Source organism: Rattus norvegicus, chromosome 16 (genome assembly GCF_021556685.1).
Source record: "Rattus norvegicus strain SHRSP/BbbUtx chromosome 16, alternate assembly SHRSP_T2T, whole genome shotgun sequence".
Lineage (NCBI taxonomy): Eukaryota > Metazoa > Chordata > Mammalia > Rodentia > Muridae > Rattus > Rattus norvegicus.
This window is the reverse complement of record NC_141549.1, coordinates 39,136,690-39,154,427: the sequence shown is the minus strand read 5'-3', so window position 1 is coordinate 39,154,427 and position 17,738 is coordinate 39,136,690. Positions and strand designations below refer to the sequence as shown.

The following is a 17,738-nucleotide window of genomic DNA, read 5'->3' as shown; positions in this document are numbered from 1 at the left end:
ATAAGATATTCTCAACACCGAGTCCATCACTATATCAGTTAAACAGAACATTTAGTTATTCATTCCAGCTTAAGAAAGGTTTAAAATCTATATTATATCTTGGCTAGCTTATATACTATCTGATAACTATCCAATAAAATATGTAAATACAGAGTTATACAGCCTAATAGGCTATGAGACTATAATCAGTCTTCAACTCTGTCAGAAATCTGGGAATGACCAAATATCTATACACATAAGAAGCCTAACACGGCTTCCAGAACTGAGAGGTTGTAGAGACAAATCTCCGCTAGCACAGTCCCCTGTTAGCAACATGTGAGCGCAAGTCTTCAGCCTTCTGGCCCAAAATCAACTGACAGACTCTTGAAATGCAGATTTTGAAAGGCTGATCACCCTGTCTTGGCAGGGTTTATCAGTCAACTATTCTGCATAATTTGTCCTTTTCTGAACATTATTAGTCTGCAGATGAAACAGGCAGTTTTGTCCAGTGGCTGCCTAGACACAAAGGATTGCCTCACCTGGAGGTAGAGATGTTCAAATTCTTCGTTAAATCCACCAAAGGGGAACTGTTAGGAGCAGATATGTCTCAACAAAAGATAAATACCTTTAAATCTCAAATTTTGTGGATTTCTGACGTTTTTGAAAACCATCTATCTATATAAGACAATCTGGACTGTTATCTCCATATCCTAAATTTTATCTTGAAAGTACTCTCACAAACTCAGAGCCATGACTTTGCTATTTGAATCTTAACTCACAGGTGTAATCAACTCAGAAGTTTGTAATGACAACAATAGAAGAACTGGCTCTAAACCTTGTACTTTTAAACTCTTTTGACAAATAAATTCTATATCAAAACAAAGATATAAGCTTAGTTACCAAATGAGATTACAACTGTATAACTCAATCTAGCTAATTCCTCCCTGTAAATTACCATTTCTAAATTCCTCATAAAAACAACTTTAGAATAACCACTTTCAGCCCCCCAAAGTCCAGGGAATTGAGACGATGACTCCTCTATAACTTCTTCAAGCTGTACATGGGCATTGAGATATCCTTGGGGGAATGGGGGTAGGAAGAATGAAGCAAATGCTGTAGCCAATGTATCCTGACTGGACCCAGTTGAAAGTTCTTGAAACCAGGAATCCAAGTAGGCACACTCTGTAAAATACAACTCTCAAGACAAAAGTTTAGAATCGAGATATCTTTTTGTTTGATTCTCCTGAATAAAATTTTCAGGCGGTCTACCTCTATCAAATCTGATCAGTATGACTCTGTGAGGTTTCCAGAGCCTCATCACACTTTTTAAAAACACAAAGACAAAATCTTTCTCCCAAAATACTGTGTTCCTTAGTCTGAAACTAGAAAAGCTTGTATCTTGCACTCTCTGCCAGAGTAATAATATAACCATAAAAGTCAAAGTCACACCCATCATGAAGACTAAACAAATTTTTAAAAAGGAAGTAAGCTAAACAATGAGCCTGATAGGCTTTTGTACTCTATGATATCAGGAAATGAACCCAAAATTCCCGTGGAGCCCACGTTAAGAGAATTCGAGCTTCCTGTTGTGGTAAATATCAAAAGTAACCACAAACCCTCACTAGCCGGCATCAATGAGCCATATGGCCTTTAGCGGGGTAATTCATAAAACAAACCAAATACCTTTTATCAATTCCAGTATCAATATGCAACACATCAAACCAGGACTTTAGCCCAAAATATCTCAATCTGTCAAACTCTCTACTCGGAGCCACAGATTTTTATTTAACCTTAACAACTTCTATAATATATGTCTGCATTCACTCTGCCTGGTGTTACAGACATTTCATCACAACTCTCTACTTGGAGTTAGTGACTAATTTTTCCCTATCTGAGTTCCGAACCATAGATGAAAATCCCCACGTGATTCAGGTAATCTCTTTACTCTCTTCTTTCTAAAAACAAACTCAATCACCTTTTAATAATACCTGTAATTAAGAAGTAGCTTGTTTAACTAGGATTTCAACCCAAAATTCCCGTGGAGCCCATGTTAAAAAGAATATGAGTATCCTGAAAGACTTTCTAAACAACTTTCTTTAAAAAACAGCTTTAAATCTCTGACTCTCTGGTCTGCTATTACTTCTCACACAGCAGGAGACCTACAGCCTGCCAGCCCAGGTGGCTTCCCCTTTCTTTGTTTGAATTCCTCTGCTTAAGATATCACATGACTTAACATGGCGCCAGCCTCCTCTTACTTAGAAAATAAAAACTTTCTCTCAACTCTTAGGATTACTAGTGGATTCTTGCCCATCACCTTGGCTCGCCATCTGTTGTTGTAAAAATATAAAAATAAAAAGTATTGTTGGTCTTTTACCCCGCTGGGTCTACACCTCGGTGCCCCAAGATATCTGCTAGATATCTTGGCGGAAACAATCCCAACTCCATGGCGGCCCAGACCAGTCGCCCCACACTCCATTACATTACTTAAATCTACACATTAAAGAACACACAACACAATAATCTTTGACTCAATTGATAAGATATAATTGCCCACTTAAACATACAAAGCCCGGTACCATCCATCCCTTGAACATTAATAACAACCTGTAAATTCACAGAGCAGAATCTTAACATCACCTGCCATGGCTTCTCCCTTACTTACATTTTAAAGATTAAAAACCAACAAAATTTTCTATTTCAGTTTAATTCATACCCTTTGATCATGGGGCCAAATGTATCTACATTTCTATTGCTGACAAAGGATTTGCTTTTTTCATCATAACATTTTTATTGATTTCTCTGGGATTTTCACCTCATGTGCCCCGATCATATTCACGTCATAGTCCTTCCATGTTTGCCGCCCCCCCCGCGCGCCCACAACCCTTGTGACCCTCCCCAAAGAAGTATAAATAAAGATAAGAATGAAACAAACACAGAAGTCTAATTTGTGTGATCCATATTCTCATTGGAGCGTGTCCAGACTCTCAGCGGCCAGCCCCTTAAACTGAGCACACACTCTTTCCCTCTTCACCCTCTCCAAGAGGCCTTCAATTGTGAAGAGCCACACTTGGGCATCTTAAGACTTTTCTTTCCTGGCTCCCTCTATAGGCTTTAACTTTTTTGTAGTGGTGGTGGTCGGACATAGGAGTAGGTGGGGGTCGGACGTAGGTGTGGGTAGGGATTGTCCCAGAAACCTTCGCAGCTCTTCCCAACCGCAATGTCTGTCAGCAGTCATCTCTGTCACAGCAGAAGCACTGCCCCCACCTTGCTCTTTACAGTCACTTTACAGTCTTTACAGAGCACTGACTCTCGATGGTCTCTGGTGGTAGCTCAGGCTTACAACATGGCTGCCAGCTGCAGTGGGACCATGGAATCAGATCCGGTCCTCAGAGGCAGCCTGGACCATGAACATCAACCTGGCCCAGGTGGCAGGGAGGCGTGGCCTCCTGGGGCGGCACAGCCCACAAGCACCCACACGGTCGGTCCCACAGCTCTGACATCCACATGGTCTTTGGTAACAACATGGGCCATTGACTTCAACACAGCCTCAGAAGTAGCAGGACCATGGCACAAAGTTTTCTTTAATTCACCAATATTTCATGAGATTTATTCATTTTAATTACCTTTTGATATTCAAATATAAATATATCTAACATTTAAATACTGCTAAATATGCTCTATTGTTAATAGTTAGGATGCTTGTAGAAGCTCTCACAACACTAAAAAAAATAAAAGTAAAAAAATCTTTGTCCTTAACTCAGGTAATTTCATTGAGAAGTAACCACATTAAATGGTAACTACGTTAAATAAATAAAGGGAAATGTCATTTGACTTCATTAACGTTGCATAAAACAAAAACTCATGTGAGTACATAAATGTCCTTGTAAAGTACATTTAAAGGGGAAAATGGTAAATCTAATTCAAGTCTTTGTTACTTAATTTGCTTTGGGAGGAGAATGATTTGTCTTTTTACAGACATTATGAACACATACTACCGATACCAGACCGCTTGAGAAAAAATACAAGATTCCTGTGAGCTGATTTCAGACCTTACAGTGAACTCCAAGAGCAAAGCCCGTATGATATGTAGATCTGACTTAAGACCCAGTGCATGTCACAGATACCCACTGTATGGTTTTGTACTTGCCAAAAAGTCTGCTAACAGCCCCCGATGTCAGTCTTGTCAACTGTACGTTTTTAATCGGCATGGAAAGGGAGCTCTATGGAAAAATCTACTTCAGGTTAATTGAGATAGAAAGATGCGCCTTAAATGTACCTACTACCATCCCATGAGCTGGAGTCCTGAACTGAATAGAAAGAGAAAAGCAAGCTGAGCCCATTCAGCTTTCTCTGCTTCTTGACCACAGATATAACATGGCCTGGGGATTGGGGATTGTGCCTTGTCCCCTCTGTTGAGCTGTACCCTTGGGAATCCTGAACCAAAATAAACCCTTCCTTCCTTAGCTTGGTTTTATCGGGTGTTTGGTCCCAGCCACACTTAACTAGACTACCTTCTTCTCCTGTAACAATTTACATACCTGGTAAACACATATTGGGGTGCTCTCCAGTGATATCAGAAAACAAAGATCAATATTCAGAGAGTGGTCAGATCATAAACAGGAACCAAACTCATTTTGTCTGAGTTTTCTGCCTTGGCAGAGATACCTTGTCTCTCCTGCAGAAGACAGAGTATGGAAAACCATCACGTTTAACGGAGAGGGGGCAGTAGCATCTGTATACACACAGTTGGGTTCCATGTAGCTCAAAAGCAGAAGTTCCTAGCACATTGTGCCCAGTAGTGGAACGCTGGCCTTGTTTAGTAGTAACAGTGCAGTACAACCACTGATCTGAGCTGGAAAACAGCTCTTCCCTCTGTTCCCTCTTCCCACATGAGCTAACTCCTTTTGTGTAAGAACTCCAGAGACGCAGGAGGGTTTCTTCTCCCTTCTTGAAGTTTTCCCTTGGCTAGCACCTTATGGTAAGGGTAGGATTCAGAAAATGAATATTTATCTGTCATTCTTTTTTCCTCTTAGAGAACCCGGTCACACCATGGAGCCTGGACTGACCTTGAACTAGAATCCTCATCCTCATGAGCATGCTCATGTGTATCTGGTTCATTCTTCTTTAGACAATATCCCTCTCACCAGATGAAAACTACCATCAATATCCATCAATTACCTAATTAAAAATCTTAAATACACGAAACCTGATACCTTGCCAATTTGATGGATTACTAATCATTTTTTTTTGGTTCTTTTTTTCGGAGCTGGAGATCAAACCCAGGGCCTTGCGCTTCCTAGGCAAGGGCTCTACCACTGAGCTAAATCCCCAGCCCCATTACTAATCATTTTTAAGGAACACATATAATTTTAATACCTTGCACAGTTGGGAGATTGTTGGATAAATTGGAAAAGTTTCTGTTTTCTTTAAAAGCCAAATGTATAGCAATGAAACATTCTATGTTTAGCTTCTATTACCATTTGACAGTTTTATGACAAATTATAAGTCTATTATATTGTTTGAATTCCTAAATAGTCAATCAACTACAAAAAATATACTGGAAAAGGTTTTTTCTTCTTTTGCCCTTATTCTGTGGACAATCTGAGCCTTTAATAATTACTCTTAAAAGGCCTCGCTCATTTTCCATGGCCCATAACCAGGATCCAAGATAGTATTCCATTTCTTACTCCTGCAGTCCGCCTTGAGTGACTTCCAAGCTAAATAAGATGAAAAGCCTTGGGCAGTCTGTGTTTATGCATGGTGGCAAAATCTCATTATGTGGATCACTGAACTGAGTACCATTTCTGAGCCTCTTCTTATGCAGCTCCTGCACACACCCCCACCCCCTTCTCTACGGATAAAAGACAGCTTTTTGAGCACCTCAACAGAACATGGTCCTCAGGTCTTCATTAAAACAGCTGTGATGTCGCTGTCTCTGGATGCAAAACATTTGCTTTTATAAACAGCTTGTCCAATAAGGAGTAGGTATGGTCCACACATCGTGTCTTCTGTATGCCTGGACACACACACACACACACACACACACACACACACACACACACACTGCACAATTCTCCTCTTATGTTAGTCAGTAACAGAATGGAGCAAAGACATACTCCAAGAAACAGTCAGAACCACAGTGTCCCTTTTGTGATAGCATACGGTAGAGGGACTAACATGGTATAGGAAATGGTCCATTCTGTCTCTAAGAGTGGCCCTCCAGGCACGGTCAGAAGACATTCTTTCTCTATTTCCCCCACAGATAAATGCTAGCTAGTCCCCTACCACATGCTTGGTATGCAGTGAATGTTCAGTAAACGACTGTCTGTGCATGGATTCAAGAAGGTGGATTTATATGGGCTGGAATTAGGCTAACACATCTGAGGAAAACACTGTCTGACTTAGCATCTAGACGCCATTCCTCAGATTTATCTATAACTCCACCTTTGCAAAGCCTTTTTGTGTCTAATCACCTGCAGAAAATCTCTTTTGCCACCCACTCTCTTACAATTTAAAAATTAAAAGGCCCTTTGGATATTTTAAAATATTCTCTTGGACAGAATTTCAAGTCTTGCTTATTTGCCTGTCTCCATGTAATAACTGCAGAACTGGAACACACGCAGTTTTCAGAATCCAGGTCCAATGGGGCTAAAGCAGAGTTGGTCACGCTAGAGATACTAAATCTCAATGGGCTGTTTTAACAATGCACTGCCCGAGGCGGATATTTAGCTCCATCTGAGAACTATAGGCAAACATTCCAGTTTTCACCTTTACCAACTTGTGGAAAGATTCTTCCAAAATACACAAAAATCCAGGCTTGGGTGACTGGCAATTCTGTCAATAAGCTCAGATTTTTCTCCCCTCCCCATGCTCTCATGAACCCCAGGGCAGCAGTTAACAAGACAAAACCAACTCTCCCTCTCTCCTTCTTCCTCGTCTCCCACCATGTTACATTAGTTCAGTTGCAATCTAATGCAGTGGGTAGCAATTTGGGTTAAATTCTATTCATGTTAGTGGCAAAAATAAAAATGGCCAAATTCTAGACCAAGGCCAAGAAACTAGACAATGTGTTTCTTTTTGACAGTAAGAAAATTATTATTTCTCCCACCCAGAGAAACGGCTCAGTGGATAAAGACTCTGGCCACTGAGACCCATGATAGGAGTTCAGTCCCCAGGATACACATGGTAGATGGAAATACATCAAGTTGTCCGCTAACATCCACACACAAACTCTGCACCTACACCCGAACACACACAAAATGATGATCATCGTGATGATGGTGATGGTGGTGGTGGTGGTGGTGAGCTGGAGAGATGACTCAGCAGTCAAGAGCACTGACTGCTTTTCCAGAGGACCTGGTTTTCATTTCTAGCACCCACAGAGCTGCTCAGAACCATTTGTAACTTCGGTTCCAGGGAGCAACATCCTCTTCTGGGCTCTGAGGGTCCCATGCAGGCACGTGATAAACAGACATGCTTACAGATAAAACATCCCTACACAAAAATAATTACTAGGGAATAAATGTCTCTTTAAAAATAGAGAAAATACCTTTACTAGAATGACTGTTCACAAAATGTAAGTGCGTGGTACATTCCTATCATCCCCAAGATTCAGGGGGTTGGGAAAGAGGATTAGGAGATCAAAACCAGTGTTGGCCACATAGCAAGACCCTGTCTGGGGGAGTGTGGGGAGATGATTAGATGTTTACTCAGACTTAAACCAGGGCATAGAGAAAATTCACATACAGATGAATAAAACTATTTGTCTTTCAAAAGGGGTTTTTTTTAATTGCTTATATATACACCATAAGAGACTTAAAAATGCCCAAACGATGTAGAAAATTCTCAGCTTTTTAATTTCAACTATAGATATTATTGTTCTCTGTCCCAGCCAGGTAGCAGCGGTGCACGCCTTTAATCCCAGCATTTGGGAGGCAGAGGCAGGTGGATCTCTGTGAGTTCCAGGCCAGCTTAGTCCATAGAGTGAGTTCCAGAACAGCCAGAGCTACACAGAGAAACCCTGACTCAACAAAACAAACAACAACAACAACAAAAAACAAAAACAAAAACAAAAAGAACGAAAGAAAATCAAACAAACAAAAAACAAAATAAAAAACAGAAAAACTAAACAATAGATCTTGACTTCCTCACTTTGGGCTTCAGCTGATACTTGTCTTTGGTCATTCCATTTATGTCTGTCCTGACTCTGCTGCTGCTGCTGCAGCTGCAGCTGCTGAGCCTAACTGGCTCTGCCCACTTGAAGCCGCCCCAGGAGCAGCTCCGGGTCCTGGATATCACCATTGGGCTCACTTCCTGCTTCATGCGTTGTCTTCAGTCTGCGGGCTGGGTCCTGTCACACCTGAAGGGCTATGAGAAGCTGTTTCCCCCTCATCCTTTGACTAGACCACCTTGATCACGTTTCCTGCATTCCTGGCTGGGATTCCCTGGGACCATGTTATTCAATTCCAGTCACCTTTTCTGCAATCATGACCTCTCCATGTCTCCATGGTGACAACTGGGACCACATATATTGGTTCTATATATATATTCCCCCTTTGTAACAATAAAGTCTATTTAAACCTTGAAAAAAAAACAACAACAAAACACTGTCCCTTGTCCCACTAATAGCACACCCAATTTTTGAACAGAGGGAGCAGAATGTGTAGCTGATAACATTCAGAAGCAGAGATACTGAATCGTTTTGTTCCTATGGCCATTCATGGGCAAGGTAACTATAGCAACTTGGTTGCATCAAATGAATATTGCCCTATTTTACTTCAAATTAGGTAAATAAACATAGCGTTTCAGAATTACGGAATTAGCCCTCACTTGTCACATTGAACATGCCCAATCTCAGAGTATAAATTTTCACATTTTAGCAATGCTAGAATGTTTAAATTGATTATTATTCAGTATACTTTTTTTGCTTAATCTAATAACAAGAGCACTATTGTGTCAAACATTACAAAACCAAATGTTATAATTCCGTTGTAGATATTTTACTTATTTAGATGCAGTACTAGGGAGAGAGATCTAGTTAAGCATTGGGACTCTTTCTAGAAGTTTATTTCAAATATGTATCAGAGCTGCCCTCCCCCTCCACACACATCATTCTCCTAAGTGACCCACTCGCACCAAGATGCCTTGTGCTGGAAACTGGGTAGCAGTGCTGTGTTGCCTTGAGAGCTCTGTCCGAGGTTCCAGCCCTGATTCTTCCGTTTGATAGCATCTGCCCAGCTGCAAGACAGTGAGAAAGTCACGTGACTGGTAACCAAAAGGCCTGGGTGGTTTGCTCTTCCGTGGACTGAGCAGTGGTTGCTGGGATTGCTCACTTGGATTCTCCTCCTAGGATGGGATGTAACATATTCCATCTGACGCACTCAAGGCAAGAAAAGATATCATGATTAATTTGACAAATGACCCCAAAACCCAGCCCTGCTGCTTGGGAATTTTCCCCTTGATTGCTTTGCTTAGAACAAGTTTATGTATCAAATAAGAAAGAGACTTGTTTCATTTGACCACAGAGTGTAAGCATGCTGACGTTTCACAAGAGGTTTCTTCTTTTTAAGCCCATTTCTGTTCCTTCCTTCTTCTCTTCCTCCCCTCTTCTTCCTCCTCCCTCCCTCCTCCCCCCACCCCTTCATTCCACCCATGAATGTTTAACGCAGAAGAAAGCAGTCCTAGGTTTAGGCTCATACCAAATCACCTGTGTTGCTGGTCATTTTCCTTTTTAATGAAAAGAACGTTATTCTCGAAACCAAGAAGAATGTCCGTTTTCACACGCATCAGAAGGTAAGCTGTATATGTTATGCATGCGCACGTGGAAATCGTGGAGATATAGAATCATTTCCTGCTCTGACCAGTTTTTTACCACATGCACTTCGGTAGCACCAATTCATATTATTCTGCAATAATCGCCATTACCCAGAGCCATTTCGTTTTCCTAAACTGGAATTTTAAACCACTAAACCATAAATACTAATTCCCTCTCCTCCCATTCAGTTCTCTGTGGATTTGACTAAGGACTCTCTATATATAAATAAAATTATACAGCCTTTGTCTTCTTGTTAAAGCTTATTTTACACAACATTGTGATTTTTGAGATCCACATGTGTTGAGAGGGTGAAGGGAGTTATGTAACACTATGGCCTTAATCTTCATACTGGCTTTTGAGTTATTATTAGGAAGTAGAGGGAAGAAATTATTTAGAACAGGAAGGCAAAAAAGATTCATGGGCTAGTATGAACACTGCTGCTGTGAGTGCCACTGGATGAATATCTTTTCAGGTCCTGATTTCACTTCTTTTAGTCTTTCAAAATCTTTCTTTTATTATTTACATGTATTTTTATGTGTGCACTATGTGTTTGGGGGCACACAGGTATGTGGGGGTAAGAAGGCAACTTTGTGGAATCTGTTCTTTCTTTGAACCTTTCTGTGGGTTCCAGGAATTGAACTCAGATCATCAGGCCTGCTGGGCAAACATCTTATTTGATGAGCCATCTTGATGTCCCCTAAATTGAATGATTTGGTCTTTTACTATGAATAGGATTGCTGGTTCGTATTGTAATTTCATTAAGCAGTTGTCATTTTATTTTTGAGACACTCTCACTGTGCCATCCTAAATGGACTGGAACTGTCTGTGTGGAACAATCTAGCCCCGAGTTTATGGCAATCCTCTTGCTTTGACTTCCAGAGAGCTGACATACTCAGCAATCCATTTTAAGTTTTGAGAGAATTAAAAACCGTTTCCCCAGTAATTACATGATCTCATTTGGCTCCAGATAATGCATGAGGCTTCTACTTTCTCTGCATACTCTCCAACACTTGTTAGTTTTCGCTTTTTTAAAAAAAGAAGATTCATTTAAGAGCTGGACATGGTGACTCACCCAGCTCTCAGGAGGCAGAGGCAAACAGATATTTGAGTTTGAGGACAGTCTGACCTACAAAGTAAGTTCCAGGATAGCCAGGTCTACACAGAGAAACCCTGTCCCCAATAAAACGAACAAAAAAGGAGGTCATCACAAGAGTTTAAACTTCAACGTCGAGCTGACTCCAGAGCCCACTCTGGTTTCAAAATTAATCAGTTGATTAATTAATGAAAATAGGTACCATCCCAAATGGTGTATATGCTCACCTTTTCCCTCTAAGGGATCAATTCTAGGGATTTAATTTCTCCTTCTTCCTCTCCCTCTCCTTCCCTCTCCCCTCTCCTCCCCCCTTTCCTCCTCTTCCTCTCCCTCTCCCCCTCTCCCTTGCCTGCACAATCGAAAAGTCCCACTCGACTCCCTGCCCAGCCACTGGCTCTACAGCAATTCTTTATCACCAATCGAAGACAGCTGGGAGCAGGGACCCTCAGTTTTGGAAGTACAGCTTTTAGAAACCAAATTAGACCAAGCATTAGAACCAATTCTCAACAATCAACATACTGGTTTTTAACATCTGGAAAACAATACTTCGACAGAAGAAAAGAACCATTCTGGTACTGTACCTTAACCACCATCTTTGTCCTTCATCTGGTGGTGATCTGTTTCATCAAGACACTGCAGTTAACAAAGCTTCCAAGCTTTCTGAAAACACCTAACACATTCTATCCTATATTCTATGGAATACCATAACCTGTTTATTTGACTCATTGTGATGAGCAGGAAATACTTAAAAATGAATGTTTTTTTCCATTACCTTCTGCCCCATCACTTTACTCATAATTTAGTGCATTTCCAAACCGTTAGAGAAGCTGCCTCAGTGGATGGAGATTAACATGGAGACCATCAGCTGTACAACATGTAAAGCTAGGAGACTGCAGAGTTCTCTGTCCTAAGTGGGACATCTATGCCATACTTGCAAGGCTCAAGGATCATCATGGAAGAAGGAGCCAAAAGACTGTAAGATATAGAGGCAGTAGATGGGTATATCAGAATATTTTCATTCTCAAATATGAACTCACAATTGTCACAGCATGCACAAGAACTAGCCAAGACCAAGCCTAGACAAAAATCTCAGCTTGGAGCGGGAAGGAGATCAGGAAGTCCCACTCCTAGCTGAGGAGTTATTGATAATTGGTATTTGCTAGCAGAGAAGTGCATCTTTTTTAAGGGTCTGGCTTTTTGAAGGGTGACCATATTTCAATGGATGGCACAATGCAATTGAGCTTCATGGGCCATTTTTAAAAAAGTGGGCTAGAGAGATGACTTAATGATCACTTGTTGATCTTCTAGAAGACCCGGGTTTGATTCCCAGAACCCACCTAGTGGCTTCTAAACATCCACAACTCCAGATATAAGGAATTCGACACCCTCTTCTGACCTCCATGGGTAGCGGGCATGCATATGTTATGCTTATGTACATGCTCATCCACGTACGTACACGTAAAATAAATCCAAGCACCCTTGGGTGTTTTGTTTTGTTTTGTTTTGTTTTGTTTTGTTTTGTTTTTGAAGCGGGGGAGGCATAGAGATGGGATGAATCTGGCAGGAGTTAAGGAGGTGAGTATGGGGAAAATATAATCAAAATACATTGTAGAAATTCTCAAATAATTGATAAAAATGCTTTTTAAAATGTGGTAGGAAACTTTATTTTATTCTGCACATAACTGGGATTTGATGCTTTGTGTGTCTGGATGATGCTTAAAACAAGTCTAAGTGGATGAATAGTTTGAGATTCTTACAAAATCATGTGGAAGGGCCACTCCCCATTGCGCCCCTTCCTTAACTTTAGAAAATTTTACAATCTGCTCATTGTGTTCCTTGACCCCTTCTCAACTCAACATTTACCTCTTTGCTCTTAAGTTCCAGCTCAGCTGCTTTTTACACCAGCAACTCAGCTGTCCTACTTATTTCTTTATTGTTGTCACTGATCTGTTGGGCACAATATCAGTCGTATACTCTCATAATTATATGACAAGACTAGTTCACTTATTTCTTTTCCCTACCCTTTTCAAACTCCCAACATTCATTGTAATTTGGTATTTCATGAGTCCAGAAAACCATTGGGGTTCCTTGATATGAACACAGGACCACAAAACACTGGAATTTAGGGGACATGGGGACACCGAGGAAAGCAAATGCCAGTTAGGTTAAAGGGCTTATTCAGAGTTGATGAGCACCAGGTCAGGAATGAGAAGTTATAGTTACTGATTCCAGGTGCCTTTGCTCCACATGTCTCTTCTCATTGGCAAAAGCCCATAGTGGTGACTGATACCAGACAGAGCTATGAAGAGATTGCATTCCAAGAATACAAGCATGTGGTTAAAACCATATCCAGGAAGGGCCCTCAACCCCGTCTGTGTACCCCAGGGCTGATAAATGTGTCTTTCTTAGAGCAGAGTATTCATGTCAAAGCAGAGAGTAAATACACGTTCCTAAGACTTCAGTCAGCCTACCTCAAACTATTGATCCTGCCTTTTCTTTTATTTACCTCCTATTGTTCAGTAGATATTCTATGCTCTTATTAGTTTATTGTAAGTGTCAGAAACTAGACTATAAACCCCTGGGGAGTAGAGCCTTTGTCAACATCATGGAAGTTGACTCCCAAGTGTCTGAAATAGTCCGTCAGAAATAGAATAGGTACAGACTCCAAGGCATCATGCTATTAAATCAATAGTAACAACTTTACAAAGGATATATAAACCACAGAACTGACAGATTAGATCTTAACTAAAGCTTCACTGTCTAATACAGTAACCATGAGCTACATGTAGTCATTAAGTACTTGAGATACGGCTAGTGTGAATAAAAAATGTGTTTCCCTTGTTTTGATGTGACATCAAGTCTTCCAGGCATGGCATGTGTCCTGGTTTCATTCTGTTGCTGTGATAAAATACCCTTTAAAAAACAGCTTAGGGGAGAAAACATTTATTTTAGCTCATAACTCCAGGTTACAGTCCATTACTGTGGGGCAGTTATAGAAGCAGGAACCTGAGACAATCGGTCACATCCCATCCCATCAAGAGCAGAGAAAAATGCATGTAAGAATGCTTAATGAGGGGTTGGGGATTTAGCTCAGTGGTAGAGCGCTTGCCTAGCAAGCGCAAGGCCCTGGGTTCGGTCCCCAGCTCCGAAAAAAAAAAAAAAAAAAGAAAGAATGCTTAATGACTACCTTTCTCTACTTAAAGAGTTCAGGGCTCCAAACCAGAGAATAGTTCTGTCCACTTCCAGGCTGGTTCTTACCGTACCAGTTAAAAGGCAATCAGAACTACCTCGCAACTACGTGCTCACAGATTAACTTGTTCTAGACAGTCACTCACTGAGACTCTTCCTAGATGATGCTAAGTCGTGTCAAGTTGAGAAACCATCACAGAAGAATGTTTTTCCTTTCCTTTCCAACCTGATACAGATATGTCCTCTCTTTCCTCCTTCCCTTCTTCCTTCCTTATTCCCTCCTGACCTGTTTTCCTTCCTTCCATCCCTCCTTCTCTACCTTCTCTGTTTTCATGTCTCTTACTGTATGTTTGGAATTAAACCTCAGAACCGCACATGAGCTAGACAATCTCTCTACCACTGACCCACACTCTCAGTACTCAGTTCTTGGTTTGTATTTTAGCTATAGTGTCCCCAAACCAATTACATCTCGTGTGACAATCTGTTGGTGGACTGTCATGGCTTTTTTTTTTCACATATGACAGTTTCTTTTTTCAAGTCTTCTGCATTCACTCTGCTTCCTGAAGAACTATTCACAAGAACACTTCCAGACTTTCAGGAATAACCTGATGTTTGGTCATATGCCATGGGGCAGCCAGTAGCCAGGAGACCTCTCAGTAAAAAACTCTTCTGAGTCAGGCATAGTGGCACATGTCCTTGTAACTCCAGCACTTGGGAGAATGAAGCAGGACAATTTATGTTAGCTTGAGGGTAGCCTGCACTATGTAGTGATTTTCAAAGTCAGTCTAGGCTACATACTACAAAACAAGTCCATATGTTGAACAAAACAGTATAAAACAGACAGAAAGACAGAGACAGAAAGACAGGAAGACAGACAGAGAGACAGAAATAGAGAGACAGAGAAACAGAGACAAAGAGACAGAGATAGAGAGACAGAAAAACAGAGAAACAGAAACAAAGAGACAGAGATAGAGAGACAGAAAGACAGAGAAACAGAAACAAAGAGACAGAGATAGGGACACAGAAAAAGAGACAGAGAGAAACAGAGAAACAGATAGATAGAGGCACAGAGAGAAACAGAGAAATAGACACACACACACAGAGAGAGAGACAGAGACAGAGAGAAAGAGAGAGACAGAGAGACAGAGAGAGACAGAGAGAGAGTTGAGCCTGATATGGCTGTGACTCAATTCTTTTTTTTTTTTTTTTGGTTCTTTTTTTCCGGAGCTGGGGACCGAACCCAGGGCCTTGCGCTTCCTAGGCAAGCGCTCTACCACTGAGCTAAATCCCCAAACCCCTGTGACTCAATTCTTACAGTAAACACGCAGTGCTCAACAACTATGAAACACCAACCTTAAATCTGTGTTCTTTGCTCCCTTCTGCAACACAGGCTGCAGGTATAATGTTCTGTAATAAGTATAATGTGTTGTTTATAAAAATGCATGGAAAATTATTAGAATTATCTTTTCAGTGTTTCTTTAATATGACTCCTGTCAGCCCTCAGCTCTTACAAGTATTTAGAAATGGCTTGCTCAGCAGTCTTCCAAAGTTTCCTCTGATATTCCAGAGACCTCACTTTGGAAGTTCTGAGCAGCCATAGAGCAGGGAGCTCTCCCCACCCCAGAACAAGACAAAACCAGGAAGTATTTATAGAGTCACTTGATTCATGGCAGATGTGAGAATTCCACTTTTCTTACAAAGAAGACAAGGAGCCTGTTACATGAGAATAACAAACAAACAGCCATAGGGTACCGAATGTCAACTCCAGGCTTATGATAAAAGAGCTATTTGAGTTAGCAGTGAACTCTGCTGGTAGAACGCCTGCCAGACATTCAGGAATAACTTGATGCTTGGTCTGAGTGTCCCTAGCCTATGGCTCTATGCCATGGGGCAGCCAGTGGCCAGGAGACTTGTCAGTGAAAAATGCTTCCGAGTCAGGCATAGTGGCACACATCCTTGTACCTCCTGCACTTAGGAGAAGATGTGGGTTCAGTTCCCAATGCTACATAACCTGGACACCTGTAAGCTCAGAACTCAGAGGGTAGAGACAGGAGAATCAGAAGTTCAGTCATTTGTGACTACCAAACAACTTGTCTTAAGTTTGACTTAAATGTTTCATAAAATAGACATGAATTCAACTGTATTTATTCTTCTTTTGGGTTACCGGACCACATGTCACAGATATGACATAGTTTCTGATTTTCAGAGTTTTTAAATGCCAAGAAGACATAGGATGGCACCTATTTCAGGAAATGCAGTTTGCAATATGTACCACATTTAACATAATGGGGGGGAGCATGGAATTAGCCTCAGTTTCTTTTAAGGTTTGTAGTAGTAAATGCCACTGTCTCAGACTGTTTGTCCTGCTATAAAAAAAATCACTGAGTTTAAATTATTCATTTATAAATTACATAAATCTATTTCACACCATTTAGGGGACTTGGAGCTCCAAGTTCAAGACACCAGCAGATCTGGTGACTGCTTCCAAGGTGATCTTTATGCTGCATCCTTGGGAGCAGACAGACAACCTACTCACATTGTTGTCTCTCGGAAGTAGAGCACTTACTCACATACAGGAGTCTGTAGGCTCAATTCCCATTGTTGGAGAGAAAGAAAGGAAAAAGAAAAGAAAGTCTTTCCTAGAACAGCATTGACTCTGTCAAACTCATTTTATCTTTAATTGAATGTATTTATTGTACTTGTGTAGCTGAGTTGCAAGCCAGGAGTGAGCAAGTCAGTAAGCAGCACTCCTCCTTAGCAGACCAATAAACAGCACTCCTCCATAGACTGCTTCAGTTCCAAGTTCCTGCCTTGAATCTTTGCCCTGACTTCCCTCACTGGCAGGGTGTGACCAGAGTTGAAAAGTAAGTAAAATAAACTCTTTCTTCCCCAACTTGCTTGTTGGTCATGATGTATTATCACAACAATAGAGTCCATGACTGACCAACTGGCAAACAGTATTTGTTTTCTCTAACGTTGTACCAGACCCCACCCAGCTGCCGTCTCACTTGAGCCACCTGAACAGCCAGCATAGAAAAGCTCTCCAAGAACACTCCTCCATTGTTGGTGGGGTTGCAGACTGGTACAACCATTCTGGAAATCAGTCTGGAGGTTCCTCAGAAAATTGGACATTGAACTGCCTGAGGATCCAGCTATACCTCTCTTGGGCATATACCCAAAAGATGCCCCAACATATAAAAAAGACACGTGCTCCACTATGTTCATTGCAGCCTTATTTATAATAGCCAGAAACTGGAAAGAACCCAGATGCCCTTCAACAGAGGAATGGATACAGAAAATGTGGTACATCTACACAATGGAATATTACTCAGCTATCAAAAACAATGACTTTATGAAATTCGTAGGCAAATGGTTGGAACTGGAAAATATCATCCTGAGTGAGCTAACCCAATCACAGAAAGACATACATGGTATGCACTCATTGATAAGTGGCTATTAGCCCAAATGCTTGAATTACCCTAGATGCCTAGAACAAATGAAACTCAAGACGGATGATCAAAATGTGAATGCTTCACTCCTTTAAAAGGGGAACAAGAATACCCTTGGCAGGGAAGAGAGAGGCAAAGATTAAAACAGAGACTGAAGGAACACCCATTCAGAGCGCCCCACATGTGGCCCATACATATACAGCCACCCAATTAG

At 41.1% G+C, this 17,738-nt stretch overlaps 2 protein-coding genes across 2 annotated transcripts in view; one reads left to right on the top strand and one right to left on the bottom strand.

Annotated features, from left to right (window-relative positions):
• Positions 1–5,184, top strand: part of LOC134482495 (uncharacterized) — a 40,885-nt gene extending 35,701 nt beyond the window's left edge. For both annotated transcript variants that reach the window (XR_015639834.1, XR_015639830.1), the window contains exon 5: positions 5,013–5,184. The gene's annotated coding sequence lies outside the window, so the exon portion shown is untranslated. The remainder of the gene's footprint in view (positions 1–5,012) is intronic.
• The window catches only part of Erich1 (glutamate-rich 1), a gene marked incomplete at its 5' end in the record, with an annotated part of 52,793,804 nt that overhangs the window by 44,509,936 nt on the left and 8,266,130 nt on the right, over positions 1–17,738 (bottom strand).